This window comes from Hemicordylus capensis, chromosome 4, assembly GCF_027244095.1.
Source record: "Hemicordylus capensis ecotype Gifberg chromosome 4, rHemCap1.1.pri, whole genome shotgun sequence".
Taxonomy (NCBI): Eukaryota; Metazoa; Chordata; class Lepidosauria; order Squamata; family Cordylidae; genus Hemicordylus; species Hemicordylus capensis.
The window spans coordinates 211,695,408-211,711,997 of record NC_069660.1 but is presented as its reverse complement, the minus strand read 5'-3'; the positions used below and the strand labels follow the sequence as shown (position 1 = coordinate 211,711,997).

The 16,590-nt window shown below is 45.6% G+C and overlaps 1 long non-coding RNA gene across 2 annotated transcripts in view; it reads right to left on the bottom strand.

The window, feature by feature from the left end:
• Positions 1–5,721: 5,721 nt before the first annotated feature.
• LOC128324432 (uncharacterized) overlaps positions 5,722–16,590 on the bottom strand; it is a 67,575-nt gene continuing 56,706 nt past the window's right edge. For both annotated transcript variants that reach the window (XR_008306852.1, XR_008306853.1), the window contains 4 exons: positions 14,650–14,725; positions 13,796–13,873; positions 9,651–9,805; positions 5,722–5,847 (listed from right to left, as the gene is read on the bottom strand). This is a non-coding gene — a long non-coding RNA (uncharacterized LOC128324432). The remainder of the gene's footprint in view (positions 5,848–9,650; positions 9,806–13,795; positions 13,874–14,649; positions 14,726–16,590) is intronic.

Genomic DNA, 16,590 nt, shown 5'->3' with positions numbered 1-16,590 from the left:
TGTTAGCTGTGGCTCCTAGGAGCCCAACCCAATTTTAATCCAGGAGTTGTACCAATTGTACCCATAATTTCACACATAAAGGAAACAAAATAACTGTTGTGAGGACATTGCGCGCGCACACACACACACACACACCATCTGCTCTGTAGGTGTTGGACTAGGGCAGGAAATGGACAAGATGGCCACCTTCCACCCGGGGCGTAGCTAGGGGAGAGGGGGCCGTGTTCATCCCTCTCTCTGGCGGCCCCCCCAGAGTGAGGGAGATAATGAAGGAAATAGGGAGGGATGAAGCTGGAGGGCCCTCAGGAGCTGGGGGCCCGTGTTCTTTGAACCCTTTCGCTCAATTATAGCTATGACCCTGCTTCCACCTTTGGAATTCTACTTCTCACCAGATCTGGTACCGGTAGTTCTAAACATGGGATAACCAGTGCGACTAATTAGTTAAGCCTTTAATTGAAGCTTCCCCCACTAGCTCTACAGAACAGCACCTTCTTAGTAGCACTATTATATCTGGAGCAAAGGAATATAGAGTCCCCAAAGCAAACTCTGTCTCTCAGCCTGTATCGTGTAAATAGGTTGCCTGCTTTGTTCTGGCCCAGCTTCTGTATGTGGCCTGGGCACATGAGGTTTAGTAGGTCCATCTTTTGCTATACCTTTATCTCCATGACAAGTTCTGCTTGCTTAATGACTATGCATCATGCTGCTGCTAAAGGGACAGGATGGAGCAGGACAGGGGAAGAGAGATGGCGGCCTTCTTTCTGAAATCCTCTTCTGCTCCCTCTGTGGCTGTCCGTGAACAAACCACTTTTATCTCTTGCCTCCGGTATTAACAAACCAGCCTGTTCGGAGTCATGACTGAAGGATAGGGAGGATAGGGCCACAGTAAGCACTGTGGGCTTCTGTGGTCTCACAGGTCGCCAGCTGCAGGCCCAGACTCCAGAGCTTCTCCCCTGCTCAACACATACAATTACGCGCATAAAAATAGCCTGCCTTTCTCTAAACAAAGTGAAAACTGGTTTAAAAACAGAAATATTCGGAAGTTTTCATGCATAAGAGAAACGAGGCCCTGCATTTCAAATCAAAAAAAGAATCTTTATTCAAGTAAACATAAGTTTTGGGCGGTATAAAAATATGTTAAATAAATAAATAAATAAATAAGTGTTCCATTGTCACTGTATATAATTTAACCCGTGAAGAATCGATTGGTTAGAAAATATTTATCCGGCTAAGACCCTGCTCTTCATCCTCTCCCAGGCAGCTTCTATGAGCAAGCAGAAGCCCTGAGGGTCCTGTTCCCTAAACTCACCTGGTCTCTTTCTTTCCCATCCATCCTATGGTGAAAGGCGGGCATGCTTAAATGCCTGTGATCAAAGCAGACAGAAGCAAGCTATTGTAGGAAGAGGCGAAGCAGCAAGCCTCACCTTCTCCCTTTGGCTTGAACTCACCTTAGGCTTGAAATATTATTATTATTATTATTATTATTATTATTATTATTATTATTATTTCGATTTCTATACTGCCCTTCCAAAAATGGCTCAGGGCGTGTTACACAGAGAAATAATAAATAAATAAGATGGCTCCCTGTCCCCAAAGGGCTCACATTCTAAAATGAAACATAAGACACACACCAGCAACAGTCACTGGAGGTACTGTGCTGGGGATGGAAAAGGGCCACTTACTCTCCCCCTGCTAAATAAAGAGAATCACCACGGTAAAAGGTGCCTCTTTGCCCAGTTAGCAGGAAATAGACTAAGAAAGAGACCCCACCCCTCCTTTTTGACACCCCCCTGGGTAAAATTGCGTGCCAAAAAGAGAGGGTGGGGGTGCATATTAAGATTTCAGATCTTGGCTTTAATTGGGCGAACTACAAATATTCCTGGCCCAGAAACACACACAGCAGTGAGCTCGTAACCAGCTTAATTGCAAGGGGCGAGGGAAAACGTCATCCTTGGAAGAGGCTCCTGGCAGTGGCCGCCTCAGCCCCACCACGTGCAGCGCCCCTCGCTCTCTGCCTTCACCGGAGTGAGAAAGAAAGCGAGGCCGCGTCTTTCAAGCAGTGGGAAACGGCGAGAGACGTGGAATTGGTGCGCCCGCTGGGACTCACCGCCGGGTTCCTCCAACTGCAAGAAGCTGTAAGTGCTTCCAGAATCCACAGGAATCGGCTAAGATGACAATCCTAGATCCACTTATTAGCGAGCATGCATGAGTAAGCATGCATAGGAGGACTAGTATGCCACGGGGAAATCTTATGCTCACCTGGGCTGTCTTTAGGACTCCCTTAAGGTGGGCTGCCTTTAGGATTGCAGTGCAGATCCCACACACCGTGTGTGAGTGATCTCCTCGGAAGATCGTGCATATAGAATGGAAAGGATTCCGACAGATCTGCTCTAAGCTTTAGGTGCAGTCCAGGGATAAAAGTCTTTTATTGGCGTGGACCATTTGTTCTCTAAACCGTAAACCCTACGCATGCGTCGTCCAAGAGGAAGATGCTCCTGGACTCTCGGTCAAGTCCTTGCATCCCCCTAAGCTGACGTGGTGGAGATTAACTATTAAGACCTTTTATGATGGGAGTTGTAGGTCCAGCATCCAAGGTAAGGAGCCCCTGCACTAGTGTTCAGAACTGCTAGAGATCCAGCAGCCCTTTCCACCATTGCATATGGTCACTCTACTTCTGGTCATCACTTGGCTCCTAGCCCCCTTGCCTTTTCGGGTTGCCAGCTCCCCCCCCCCCGCCCCCGGAGATGTCTTCCAGAGCTGTGTGATGGGAAGAAAAGCAACAGCTGAAGCTATTTCCAGCATGAAGATGCAGCTAGGAGAAAGCCCCATCTGTTGAATTTCTGCCTCTGTGATGGAGGGAGACTGGCAACTCTTATTTCCTTGGCAGTAAGTTCTGTTAATGCCCGTGCAACCCACATTCTCATGGATAGCCCGTTTTATCTCCGAGGGCCGAGGCGGGTAACAAAACACACACAATATACACTTCATTTTAAAAAAGAAAGACAGACAGACAGACAGACAAATGGCACGTGCTACTGCCATGACGCAGCGGGGAAGTAACCTGGCTAGGGAGCCAAGTTAGGCTAGGGAGCCAAGTTACTGCTGGTTCGAATCCCCGCTGGTATGTTTCCCAGACTATGGGAAACATAATATATAGTATAGTGTGTGTGTGTGTGTGTGTGTGTGTGTATATATATCGTATAGTTTATTATAGTATAGTATATATATATCGTATAGTTTATTATAGTATAGTATAGTATTCATACTATATAGTATAGTATGACTATATAGGGAAACACCTATATCGGACAGCAGCGATATAGGAAGGTGCTGAAAGGCATCTGCGCGGGAGGAGGCAATGATAAACCCCTCCCAAAGAAAACCACGTGGCTCTGTGGTCGCGAGGTGTCAATACCGACTGGATGGCACAACTTTACCTTTACTGCTGTACCTAATTTGCCAAATACAGGACCTATAGCATGGTGGTAGGGCATTGCAGGCAGGAAGTCCCCGGTCCAACATCTGTTTTCACAACAAGCCTGTGAAGTAGGTTAGGCTAAGAGAGAATGATTGGCCTGAGGCCAGTGACCAAGGGGCGGGGGGTTGGCTCTGGGATGTCCTGGCCCTCGTGTGACCCTCCAACCCACTACCCTACTCTGCTTCTCTTTTTGCCCCGCGAGTGAAACGAGACTCCACGTTTTAGAAGCGGATTTGGAAGGGCGGAGTGGGGGTGAGCAAATGCAAAGGAGCTCAAGGACCCTCTATCCCTTAATTCGAGGGGTGCCGGTGCGCGTGTGGGTGAAGAGGGGAGTTTTCGCACCTGGCCTGCTGGAATTCCTGCTTAAAAGGTACAGGAGACTTCTTCTCCTTTCCAGCTGGTCATCTTAATTTGAAAGGGAGAAACAAAATAATAATATTTTTTGGGGGGGGGGGGGCTCTATTTCTGTTACGGCCAAGACAGAAAGAAAGGGAGGGGGGGAAGAGAGAGGAACAGAGAGATAAAGGCTAATAATGTGTCGCTCAATTAATAAACATGGCAATTTCACACCCAAAAGAGAAGGCCATTATTCCCTCCCAAGTGCTTATCGGCTCCATCACAAAAGGGGTCACGGCGCAGCTGTGACAAGCCCCGGTGTTATTATGGAGGAGGCTGATCGGAGCCCGCTTGCCATCCCCAGCTCATACCTCCAGGCAAAGTTTTGCTGCGGGCGCAGCCGGTGCCACCCCGTGATAAAGGACTTACTCGATGTGGAAAGGAAAGGAGCAGCAGCAGCGATCGCAGGGAAAGTAATAATCTCTTTGCGCTGGCTCACACACAGGCTGGGCGGGGGGAATCGACGCCATCCCCCCCCCCCCTTGCTTTCTTTTGTCCTCCTGCCCCCTCCTGTCTCTTGATCTCCAGGACACGTTGTAGCTCAGAAATTTCAGTGACAACAGAATGGGGATCCCAAAGAAACCAGGAGAGGCACCGTTTTAACTGCCCACCTCCCCCCATAAGCTCTTAATCACATTACACTTTAACTGAGCATGTGTAATTTCAGGAGCACAATTACTTGGGTCTTCAGGAGACAAAAGACCGGCCAGAGGTTTGCTGCAATTAAAATTCTCGTATTAAAAATATATCGTTCTGGCCTTAAGCGCATACTTATTGCGAAGGAGAAGGCCGGCCGTTGAAATCAAAGAGGCTGGCCGTCCCAGTAGGCGAGTTTAGCAAGCTCTTGGGAAAGTGCTGGAGCATCTCGGAAACCAAAGAGTTAAAACACCCGAAGAAGTGGGCTCTGATCCACGAGCGCCTAGACCACAACCCATCTGTTAGGCTTGAAAGTGTCACAAAACTCGTTATTTTGGCTGCAATAGACTAGTAGCAACGCAGTCATAAGTGTGTTTACTCAGAAGTAAGTTCCTCCCTGAATTCATTGGGGCTTGCTCATCAACCTTGTGCAGACAGATGTCACATGTGAAACAGAGATGCTATACTATCTCACTTCACCAGGAATACATTTATTTTCCAAACAGACAATTGGCACTATTATTTACAAGCAGAGCAGCGATGATACTCTGAGCAATGTGCACGGGTGTATGAACCTGCTTTTGGACAACTGCCGCACACTCAAGGGTTACAGGCATTACTGACAATGCACTGCAAGCTTACGGTGGGTTCTGTATATACGGGGCGCAGATCCCTCCTCCCTCCTAAGCATTTGAGGAGTTCCATCTCCTTTTATTGCCAAATCTAATAATCCATGTCTTCAGTCCCCAAAACGTATTCTCCTCCCCCAATTTAAGCGTGGATAGGCCGCGGCCAATCAGCGCCAATACCGAGCTGGGTCGGTGGTCTGGCTTGGTATAAAGCCGCTTCCATTCTGTTCAGTGGAATTTGCTTACAAGTAAGCGTGCAGAGGAGTACAGCCTGAAGCTGGGGGTTTCTCTCCACTCTAGGTGCACGACCAAATTATCATATTGACGGTTTTAGCAAAGAAAAAATCCGGTTTTGGAGCACTTAACCGCGTGAACAAGGGGACTTCTGTTTCACAATCTGGATTTGGCGTCACAAATTGGGAGGATGGGGAAGAGAGAAAGTACTGGATCAGGCACCTGGTCCGGGTAATAATGGAGCTAATTCCCCACTTTCCTTTATGTTGGTATAAGAGTTACTTAAAAACTCCACCTCTCAGCCCGGCGTAACGCCACTCATTCAGCTAAATGTGTAATTATCAAGCCCAGGTCTGCTGAGACACGCATACCTGCAGATTACATTCAAATAGGGCTTCTTGTCTTCTTCCCGATGACGATCGTGTGTCGTTGGGGGAACAAAGACGTCGAAAAGGATTGTCCCAAGGACAGATCCACCTGCATGTGGTCAAGAAAACCGATCCATAAGAACCCGTTTCTCCTCAGTCAGACAACCTACTCAGATGTGAATAAATGGACCATTGTGAGTTGGAAAATAGCCCGTTGCCTACGATGAAGCCTGTTTAATTCGATTTACTTGGACGGCTAATCGAGCTGTGTAGACACAACGCTGTCCCCTGTGGGGGAATCAGAGGTTAGAAAATGGGCTCATTCAACGAATAATTTGTTTTTCTTTGGTGGGTTGCCTTCCCCAGTGGCAGGTTCGACGACTACATTTTGTAACCTTAGAAAAACCACCACCTTGGGATAGAAATATGTGTAAATGAGTATGTTTTTAAACAAAGTTTCCTTTGCCAACCTCTCAGCCTCCCCTCTCCGCGTCTACTTTGGTCGTTTTGGCGCTTCATTGTGGCAAAGCAAACAAAAGAGAGAGGGCGCAAAAAAGTGTAATTACATTTAAAAACAAAACAAAACAACAACAACAACACAAACACACACACACACACACACACACACACACACACACACATTAGGCGTTGCCAGTGGTCTAACTGTCAATGGAGCCCAACAGCCGTAGCTCGAAAGGAAGTTTGGATTCGGCCGGGCTGTGGGGCGGGGAAGGAGACAAGGCTCGCCGCTGACTCAGCAGTTTCCCAAGTGCCCAAATGATCCTTCTCGCCTCGCTTTCCTACAGCCCGGTTCAAGCGCGTCTCTGTAATATTGGCTTTTAAATTAAAACAGATCTTTGTGAGCGTGGCCATAGCCGTGCTTTAAAGAGGTTTCCCTGGGTAAAAAAGAATAATAATAATAATAATTCCGATGACTGTAACGAGAAAATATTGCATAAACCCTTGCTTCCTATTTAAATGCAAAACAGAGGACCTAGAGAGAAAGAGACACACTCCCAGCCTCGCTCTTTTTCTGCTGCACGGTGAGTTAGCAGCCCGAGGGAGGGAGGGTTTGTCCCTTGCATGTTAATTTTTCTAGCACCTGTCACCTGGAGAAGTTGCGACTCCACATGCCCCGGGGATCTGACTTCACATGAGCCCCCTCCCCCCCCGCCCATGATTCGGCCATCCAATCAGGGTTGGCAACGCTTCTTTTCCCCTCCGCGTACAAGGATACACATAAACATCCGGATAATCCAAGGTTACGGTCCTCTAGATTCGGAGTTAGTGAAACAACACCGTTTTACAAGCTTTACGAAACAGGAGTTTCCTGTTGTATTCACTTCATTCTGAGGTCTAAAGAAGCATATTTTATTGCCTTCAGGGCAATTTGCCATTGATTTAAAGAACAGGAATATAGGAAGCTGCCATAAGGAGTCAAACCATCAGTCTAGCTCATTGTCTATTTCTTGCACCATTGACATGTGGAAATCCATTTTTTGTGGTGTGAGGTGTCTTTCTGCACCCTACATCTTGTTACCATAACATATTGTTTGGTAAGGGACATAGGAAGTGGCCATCTGAGTCACACCATTGGTCCGTCTAACTCAGTATTGTCTACACCGGGGATTCTCAACGTTGGGTCTCCATATGTTATTGGACTTCAACTCCCATAATCCCCAGACCCAGTGGCCTTTGGCTGGGGATTATGGGAGCTGAAGTCCAATAACATCTGGGGACCCAACGTTGAGAATCCCTGGACACAGATCTGCAGTGGCAGCTTCTAGAAATCAGCAGGAGCTGGAGACAAGAAGACATCACTAAATTTGTGAAGTTAACCGCAAGAATAACCAGCTGGGCATGTTTAGCCCTTCATATGTGCATGTGGTTAGAAAATTACACCTCCCCCCCCCCAACAAAGCAGCCCAATTTAATTACGCCCTCCACACACTTATTTGTGAAGAAGCTCCATTAAAGCCAATGGAGTTGACTTTCAAGGAAACACGGCTAGGTTGGCACTGCACTACACAACAGAACTCTGTAGCTATTTGCACAGGGAAAGAGCTCCTGGAGATGCTGTTTGTGTGTTTGGCACTTGCGTGTTTCTGTAATGTGCATGAAAGAGATGTGAGTTTGGGGTGGTATATAAATATGTTTAACTCACTAACGAACTAACTAATCTTTGCAGTTCAGGTGGGGGGAGGGAAACAGGCTGAGCTTGTTGAGAGGTCCTGTGCTCTTTTGTGATCAGCTCACTGTGGTGGACTTTGAACTTGGCAGCTGCAATGGAAGATGCTTGCAAGACCAGAAGCAGAGAGGAGGGAGTTAGGATCAGTGGAGAGAAGGATGCACCTCGTGCCGCTTTCCACTCCCTGCATCCACCCCCGACTTGATCTAGCGCTCTATCTCTTCCAGGGGTGGAGCTATCTATGTTCACCCATCTGCTGTCAAAATGGACTTTCTCTCGCACCCTCCATTTGCCTTCCTTTAGCGCTTTTGAGCTCAGCTCCTCCCTTCACACCTAACTTGTTTTTTCCTTCCAAAGTCCAGCAAGCAAGGCTCTGCAGTTGGCCCTGCTCACCGTTGGAGGCACCTTGCTGCTGCTGCTGCTGCTCTGGCCATCCCCATCACGCCTGCTCCTCCTGCCACCCCTCACCACCCAATACTGATTCTGCCGCCCCAAACCGACCAATACGGATCCTGCCACTGCTGCCACTCTTGTTGCTCCTGCCGCCCACTTTGCTGCTCCCGCTTGCTAGCCAGCGCTCAGACTTCCAAGCTTCTGACTAGCCATGGGGCAAGCAGCAGCACAGGGGGCAGCACAAGCGGCATGAGCGGCAGCATGAGCACTATGTGTGGCAGTGCAGTTGGCAAGGCTCCATAAGTTGTGGCACGTAACAAGGTACCATTGATGGTGAGTGGCCAGAGCAGCGAGTGGTGGCAAGACTGCAGGCAGCAGAAGCCTCGGGTGGCAAGAGTGGTGAGTGGCAGGAGGAGTGGTGGGCAGCAGCAGGCAGCATGAGTGACAGGTGGCAGGAGCAGCAGCATGGGTGTCAGGAGCAGTGAGGGGCAGCACAGGTTGGCAGGTGCGGCAGCAGGTGGCAGGAGCAGTGGCAAGGCACCATCATCAGGGGAGGCTGTTCATGTTCATCCATTGAACATCCTCCTCCTCTTCCTTTGCTACATCACTGGAGTGGGGAGGGAAAGCTGTGGGCCCAGATGCCTGATCTTCTAAGTTCCTAGCAATGCCTCTGCCGCCGAAAAATGGACCCCAATACTGAAATGTGAATAGGTACTGAAAAATTTCAGACTGTTATATCATAAAACATTATCTAAGAGAAAATCTTACCTCGGTACTGAACTATGACAGAGTTATAATAAATTATGGCATAGCGCATCAGAAAATATTACCCCAGTACTGAAATCTGCCAGAGTAAGGGGGAAATTATGTTCTTGTCCATTATAAAAAATACTGGGTAAGTACATCGGACAGGGTAAGTAAAAATAACATTATACGAATGCCCCCCTGATTATTATACCAATTAGCACCCTGATTGAGTGTCTAGGTCTGCCTAGTGGGTGGGCTGGCCCTGTCTCTATGAGGAAGAAGGGTGCACTTGCTGTGTGTCACACAGTGGTGGCTTTTGCTGTAACAAAGGAGGAGGAAATGATAGAGGCAAATGTGTGTGCACACAGAGGGGTACTCATGAAGTCAAGTGTTGGGTTGCCACTGCCACTTGGAAGAAGGTTAGGGGCAGCATTTGATGCCCTGACTCAGGTGCAAGGAGGTCTTGAGTCACCACTGTATAGCTGCCACCTTTTTCATGGCAGGCCTTCTCTGCCTTTAACAATTGCCTGACACACAGAAATCTCCACATTGGGCCATTCTATGCTTGTTATTTTATTACTTACATTGTATTCTTCCCCCATGGAGCTCAAGATGGTGTCCATGTAGCTCTATATAACCCCATTCTTTCTTCACAACTGGCCCAAGTCACCCAGGCAGGGAGCATCATGGATGAGTGAGAATTTGAAGCCAAGTCTTCCAGATCCTAGGCAACATGGCACTACCGTAGGAAAGAGTAACAAGGCACAAAAACCCTTTCAGGAAAAGATGGCTACCCTGAATTTGTATAGCCTTTCATATGACAGGGGTGGAGACAAAGGGAAAGCTTGAGGAGCAATTCCTCAGTTTTTTAATGTGGGAGAGGAAAGACACTTGTAGTGAGAAATATGAGTCACTGGGTTTGATGAGACAGTTCAGTAAAACAAAGAAGGGGACTCCTCAGATGCTTGGAAGGTATCCATGCCCCTGTCAATTACTTCCAACCATTTTGATTTTCATCACAAGAGTGATTACAATGTCGCAAGAGTCAAAATCTCTTCCTTTAAAATAGATATTCTGGCAACCCTCTGCTAACCCATTCCTTTTATTCCAGGATAATTGAGACAGAATCCTCTGGCAATCATTGCTGTGACTTGAAACAACTGTAACATCCTTCAGTGCATCAGCCTGATTGTGTGAAGGTGGGACACTAATTTATAGTGCACTTTTGTGGCTATAACTTCAGGTTCTACCCTCACATAACAACAGAGACTTGTGGTTCCATGCAAGACCTGAGTTTCCAACTAAGGGACTCTAAACCTGATGTTTCCCTTTCACAGGGAGAGAAAAAGGCCATAATTCTATGACAGAATACCTGCTTTGCACGCAGAAATCCCTAGATCTTAACTGGTGTCTCCAGGAAAAGATCTCAGGTAGTAGGGCTAGGAAAGATCTTTTTCTGAGAGCCTGTAGAGCTGCCAGTCAGAGCAGACAATACTACTCATAGGCAACTTCATGTGTTCCATGGGCACAGCACCAAAACAACAACTCCCTCTGAAAGCAGAGAGGGAAACTTGCAAGATACTTTATCCTAGGAAGTGCACATTTCCCCACATCGATTTCTCTTAGAGAAGACAGATTCTCTATATGTGACATTTTCTTTTCCTCCAAGAAATTACTCATAGCACCTTTGAGGTTTCTTTGATTACCCTTCCAGGGTCCCTAGAGTGGGCCATCATCACTTCCGTGCATGGAGAAGTTCCATTTGCACATGGCTACCTTGCTGGATTGCAGTGTGTTGAGTGAGCCAGTCTTTTGCTTTGATCCTGGAGTGTATTCAAAGGGATGTGTATGAGAAGTGAATGAATGGAGGCTCTGGATATGAAGAGGAAGGTTGCTGTGTGAACTGGCCCAAGCGTTGTATAATCAAGTGATGCTCAGGCATGCATCAAGTGGCATATGTCATGGAGTAACACATGTAGATTCATGAGATTAGAGCAGGGTTCTCAAATTGGGGCCCCCAGATGTTTTTGGACTACAACTCCCATAATCCTCAGACACAATGGCTGGATGATGGGAATTGTAGTCCAATGATATCTGGGGACCCAAGTTTGAGAACTCCTGGATTAGAGGGCTGGCTTGGTCTGTTGATAGTAGCTTGATCTGGAGAAGCTGGTGAAGTTTTCTAAAGCATGGAACATTTTCATGCTCCTGTTAAAGGCAGAGGAGTGGATGCCAGTTAAAAACACACACACTGGTAATCCTTGAATCCTATATGTTTATTAAGTTCTTCTAAGAAAGAAGATTTCACTACCCACCAGGTCTCCCTATTCTCCACCAGCTAGATTTGTATAGATTAACAGAAGGTGTCCTTGCTCATTGCTTAACCATGGACAACTAGGCCAAACTTGCAACTGAACAAAATTCTCATTGACTGACATGGGAACTTAGTCTGGGAAAAGACTACAAAATTTCACCCAGAGTAATGTGGTGCTTGCTATTGTTCAGTGGAAATACCTCTCCCCCTCCCCTAAAATGAAAGAGTTTTTCAATTGACTTATTTGCACTGTGATCTATGACAGCAGGATTTCGAAGGAGTGCTCTTCATTGACTGCTGGGTTTGAAAACAAACATGATTGATTTGGGGCAGGAAACTCCAGCCCAAAGTGGCAAGGAAACCTTTTAAACATTTGGGAATTCCTTTTTGCTTTCAAGAGAGAGAGAGCGAGAGCCAGGGGCTTTGGGGCTCTCCTTCTGATTGGCTGCTGAGGTGGGCAACCCAAAGGGGAAGATGCATTCCCAACCTGCCTGATGGAGCATTTCAGAAGCATCAAAGGGAAGGTGAGAGCTAATCCGAAAATGACCACTTCTAAAAGCTCCCCAAATGGTTGCAAAGGCAGAGCTGCTGCAGCCCAACTCAGCCAGACTCCCCCACCCTCCCTCCACCACAACAAAACCTTCCACTTAATGTCATAATAACACTTATGAAGCAAGAGCAAGCACAGGCTCTCACACTGGTTTTTCTGCATTCTTGGGACTAATTAACAATACAGAGAGGGCAAGATGGTTTGGGTCAAAATGTTATCGGAGTCACCTTGTGTCAGGCAAAGGGGACTGTAATTATCAGATTAGAACCCTGATTCTGTAGCTTTTACCTCTTGCCTTCCTTAGCATCTGAAGTGAGGAGCAATCATCGCCCCCAGATGGCAAAACAATGTCCACCCAGCACTCCTTCAAATGCAGAACGCAGCAGGAGACACAGTGGCCAGTCACCCCACTGTTTTTTTCTTTCAGAAAAGTGGGCAAGGGGCATCCTGCAGCCCAGCAAGGAGAAAAAGAGGGCTCCCAACTCCTTGCCACATCATGGAACTCGCACTCCCCAAGTGTGCTCTGTATCATCCTAACATCCGCTGTTGCCACCTTTTTACTGGCCTTGCATTTCTGTCACCTGGCCAGGCAGCTTGTTATTATGTGTTTACAGAACAGAGAGCCATAGCCAGTCCTGGGCCTTTGATGAATGTACCTCCACAATGCACCTATTTTCAAACACCTGTTGGTCAAAGTAATAACTGACAGCAAGGAAAGTCTTGGCCTCCATCGTGGGCTGAACAGATTCCATTCCCAGATGCTCAGCCAGACTCCCTTGCCTAAGAGCAGGGGTGACCGATATGAAGCTCTCCAGCTAGTGTTGGACTATAGTTCCCTTTCGGTGATGGGAGTTGTAGTCCAGCAGCAGCTAGGGAGCCTCAAGTTGGCCACCCCACCCTTGCCTTTGAGACTACCAGTACAGCTGCTGTGGAAGGCAGCAGCAGAAGGACCAAGGATGAGAGCAGGAACTTCTGCCTGAATATTCTTGCACCACGAGAAAGAAAGAAAGGAACCATCTTATTTTTGTTCCTGCAACTGGATGTCGATGTGATTTTATTGTGAGAATCTCTTATAAACCCCTTTGAGAGCCTCTTGTGGCTAGAAAGCAGGTTGTACATTTTCAAATAAAGAAATAGAACAGATTAATAGGTGAGACCCATCATTGACCAGGCAAAGTCATTTTGCGTGAAAAATAAGAAGCTATTTACAACTTCCCCTGCAGCATATTTAGGTGTAAAAAGTCGTGCATCCAGCTATTTTAAGTGGCAGGATTGTTTATGCAAAATTTGGAATCTATTAGTAATCAGGAAGTGTGACTTTATTTTGCATAAACAAATCCACAAACTTCAAAATAGATTTATATATATATATGATTTTTAAAAATTAATGTGCTTGCAAAAGAGAAGTAAAAGAACAGTTTGAAATTTGTAGGATGTCAAAATTCAAACATTATTCATTTTATTGAATAATTTTATCATATATGGTACATTTGAATCTGAAAAAGATCTTTTGCTTCTCGGGCATGATGTCATTTTTGAATTATTGATCTGATTAGTGAGTGTTAAAAAATCTGTTCAGAACAACAGCAGTTAAAATATGATGGTGATATTCAGAATTTATAATAAAAATTACCACCAAAAAAAAGTTTAAACTCTTCCTCCAGCATATTCCAGTGTAAAAATTAGAGCATTCAGCTAATTTCAGTGGGAAGATTGTGTATGCACAATTTGGTATCTGTAGGTATGCCTTTCTGTTGCACACCCACAAACCAACTCTTTAAAATATATTATATATTTTTGATGTGCAGGAGCAGTCTTTGTACATATTTTCTGAGCATGCCCTAAAATAAGCACTTCCTACTTACTGGTCTCAGATCCTGTAAGGGACAAGGAAGGGAGGCAGCTGGATGGTAAATTCATGCAAAAAATGAAATTTCTTCATCCTATTTTGGAAGGGCAAAACACAATATAACACACAATCTTTTACTTCATTAGGCACAATTTAAAAGACAGAACATGATACACTTTACTAGCTTTATAATGGGCTGGTTCTCATGATCTGATGATCATAGTTATGTTGCCAAATGTCCGGCAGTGGTAGGGGGAGGCCAGTGTGTTCCTGATTCCCAGTCATCTGTACAGTGAAAATGACTAGGAAGTGATAGTATAGGAGGGTTCAATCGTGGTTGCTCAGCGTGGCAACCAACAGTGGCCAACCTACTTCAAATCCCAGATCTCCGATGTCATATAACAGCATGACAGTAGCCTGAAATTTAGTAGATACAGCTTTTCCTACTATTTCCCACCCCCACCCTCCCCACCCACAGTGTAAGGAGTTGCTTTTCCTACTTAATGATTACTTAACATAACACAGCCTTAACTTCTCTGTATTGTTTAGGCGGATCTTAAAGGCAAGGGACTGAAAACAGGTGGCAACTCCACCCACAACCTTATTGGACAAACGCTCACATCTGTTTTAGTAGCATATAACTTTCAAACACGCTTTGCTAACAACTCATTCTTAATTCCTGTTGTGATGCCTGATTTTTCCTTTAGTGTCCTGCATCTGTCGTTTGATGTAACTCCAGCATTGGCAGCTACAGTGTTAATTTGGTTAAAAATGGCTGCCTTCTGTTTTTAATCCTGGATAAATAACATTAAGATGAGCATAGCATGAGAGAGACTCAAGGGTGATCCCAGTGCTAGCAGTGAAAGCTACCTTCAGTTCTTTGTCCTTGGAGCCTTGGGTTCAGAGCTAAGCTTCAGGCATGAGCTAGAGACTGCTTTTCTTGTGCCTTTTGAAAGATAAACATGCAGCATGCTCAGAATCACACCTGGGGCTAAAGATCCATGGCTATATAATGCTTGAAATATAATATGGCTATTTACTTTGGAGAGAAGGTGCATGATTTCTGGAGCAGCTTCTGGGTTTTGTGCTACCTGCAACTCCCTCCCACCCACAATGGAATTTTGTTTGATTTATTTTAAAAAATTCTAGCCTGCCTTTTTATCAAAAGGTGAAGGCATTGTGTATTACAGGCCAGCCATTAGATTTTCACCAATTTTTAGAAACAGATACAACCTCAAAAGCGAATCTGAGTCTTACAAAATTAATCTGAGAAGTGGCTTTGGGCAGATCCCTGCCTATTCGTCTTAGTTCTCCATTTGTAAAATAATAATAAGAATAGCAAGGCCCCTTAAGATACTTTTCAGGTCTGGAGAAGACAATACACGACAGTACACCCAGGACATCTCAGTCGCTACCCACTCCTTCCCCACCACAATCCCTAGACTCTTGCCACCTCCACCAACTCTTTGCAGGAGAGAAAGAAGAAACAGTTCCAGAACAGGTGTGTTAAATTGGCATGTGGATCACTGCATCTCCAACAGTTACTATTTGAGGACATTTTTAATCACTCAAGATGTAGAGGAGTCCAGCAGGCCCTGAAAATAATCTTCTGCTGGGCTCGGGGGTGGGGTGTAGGGGAACTGGGAAAGGTACTGTAAAATACAGAATGTCAAAAAAACCACAACACCCCACATTAAATTAAAAAAGAAAGAGGAAAGAGGAAGGAAGCCCTCAACACTTTCTGTCTGTCGGACTGCAGTTTCTACAGCTGAAACATTATTTGCCATGAAGAGCACGACTCTGTGAATTTTGTTGGCAATGATTCCCCATATATGTGAATATTTGGAAAATGCACCATTGGTATTAGTATTACACAGACAGACAGACAGACAGGTTTTTTTAAAATAAGAAAAGTTCTCAAAGCAGTTTAAATAAAGAAGTGGGGTGGGCGGAGGTTCCCTGCCCCCAAAGGCTCACGTTTTTGCAGAAAGTCAACATTTATTTATTTACGATATTTCCATCTTACCTTCAACCCAACCAGGTCCACAAAGCAGCTTAGGATAAAACAATAATTCTCAACAATGACCACTCAATAAAACAAAGTTAAAATGTAAAAAAAGAGAGAGAGAGAGAGAGAGAGAGAGAGAGAGAGAGAGAGAGATGCATTTTAACAAATACACTGAATCCCAAGCAGCCTCTGAAATAAAGTCATTTTTACATGATGTCGTAAAACTAATACTGAAAAAGCAAAGCAAACTTCCCTATGGAGTGAGCTCTACAGCTTCAGTACCACCACAGAGCAAGCCCTCTCTCATTTCATCATCCTCTGCATTTCAGATACAGGGGAACATGGAGCAGGTCTCCATAGATGACCTAAGTTTGCAGGCCTATTCACACAAGAGAAGGTGATCCATGAGGTATCTAGCTTCCGGTTAGGGCCTTTAAAGGTCAAACACAGCACCTTGAACTGGGACTGCAGGCCTTTCGACATCCTGTGAAGTAATGTTTGAAGATTTTTTCCTACTAACTTCATTCATTCACTTAACGGTCATGAAGTGCCCCCTTGAATAGGTAACTAAACTCAAAGCAGTCAAATGATTCAAAACATGTATGTTGAATTTTGGGGTCAAAGCCCAATGTCAAAAATTTGAACAGCAAAATTGGTAAATGTCAGTAATTTTTGAATTTTCATGACATTTTATTGACTCTAGTAGTTCCCCCAGGGCCTTACCACTGCAGATCACTGCTGAATCCTCAATACTCCATCGCTTTGGTCTCTCTCTCTCTCTCTCTCTCGACAGCTACAGTGGA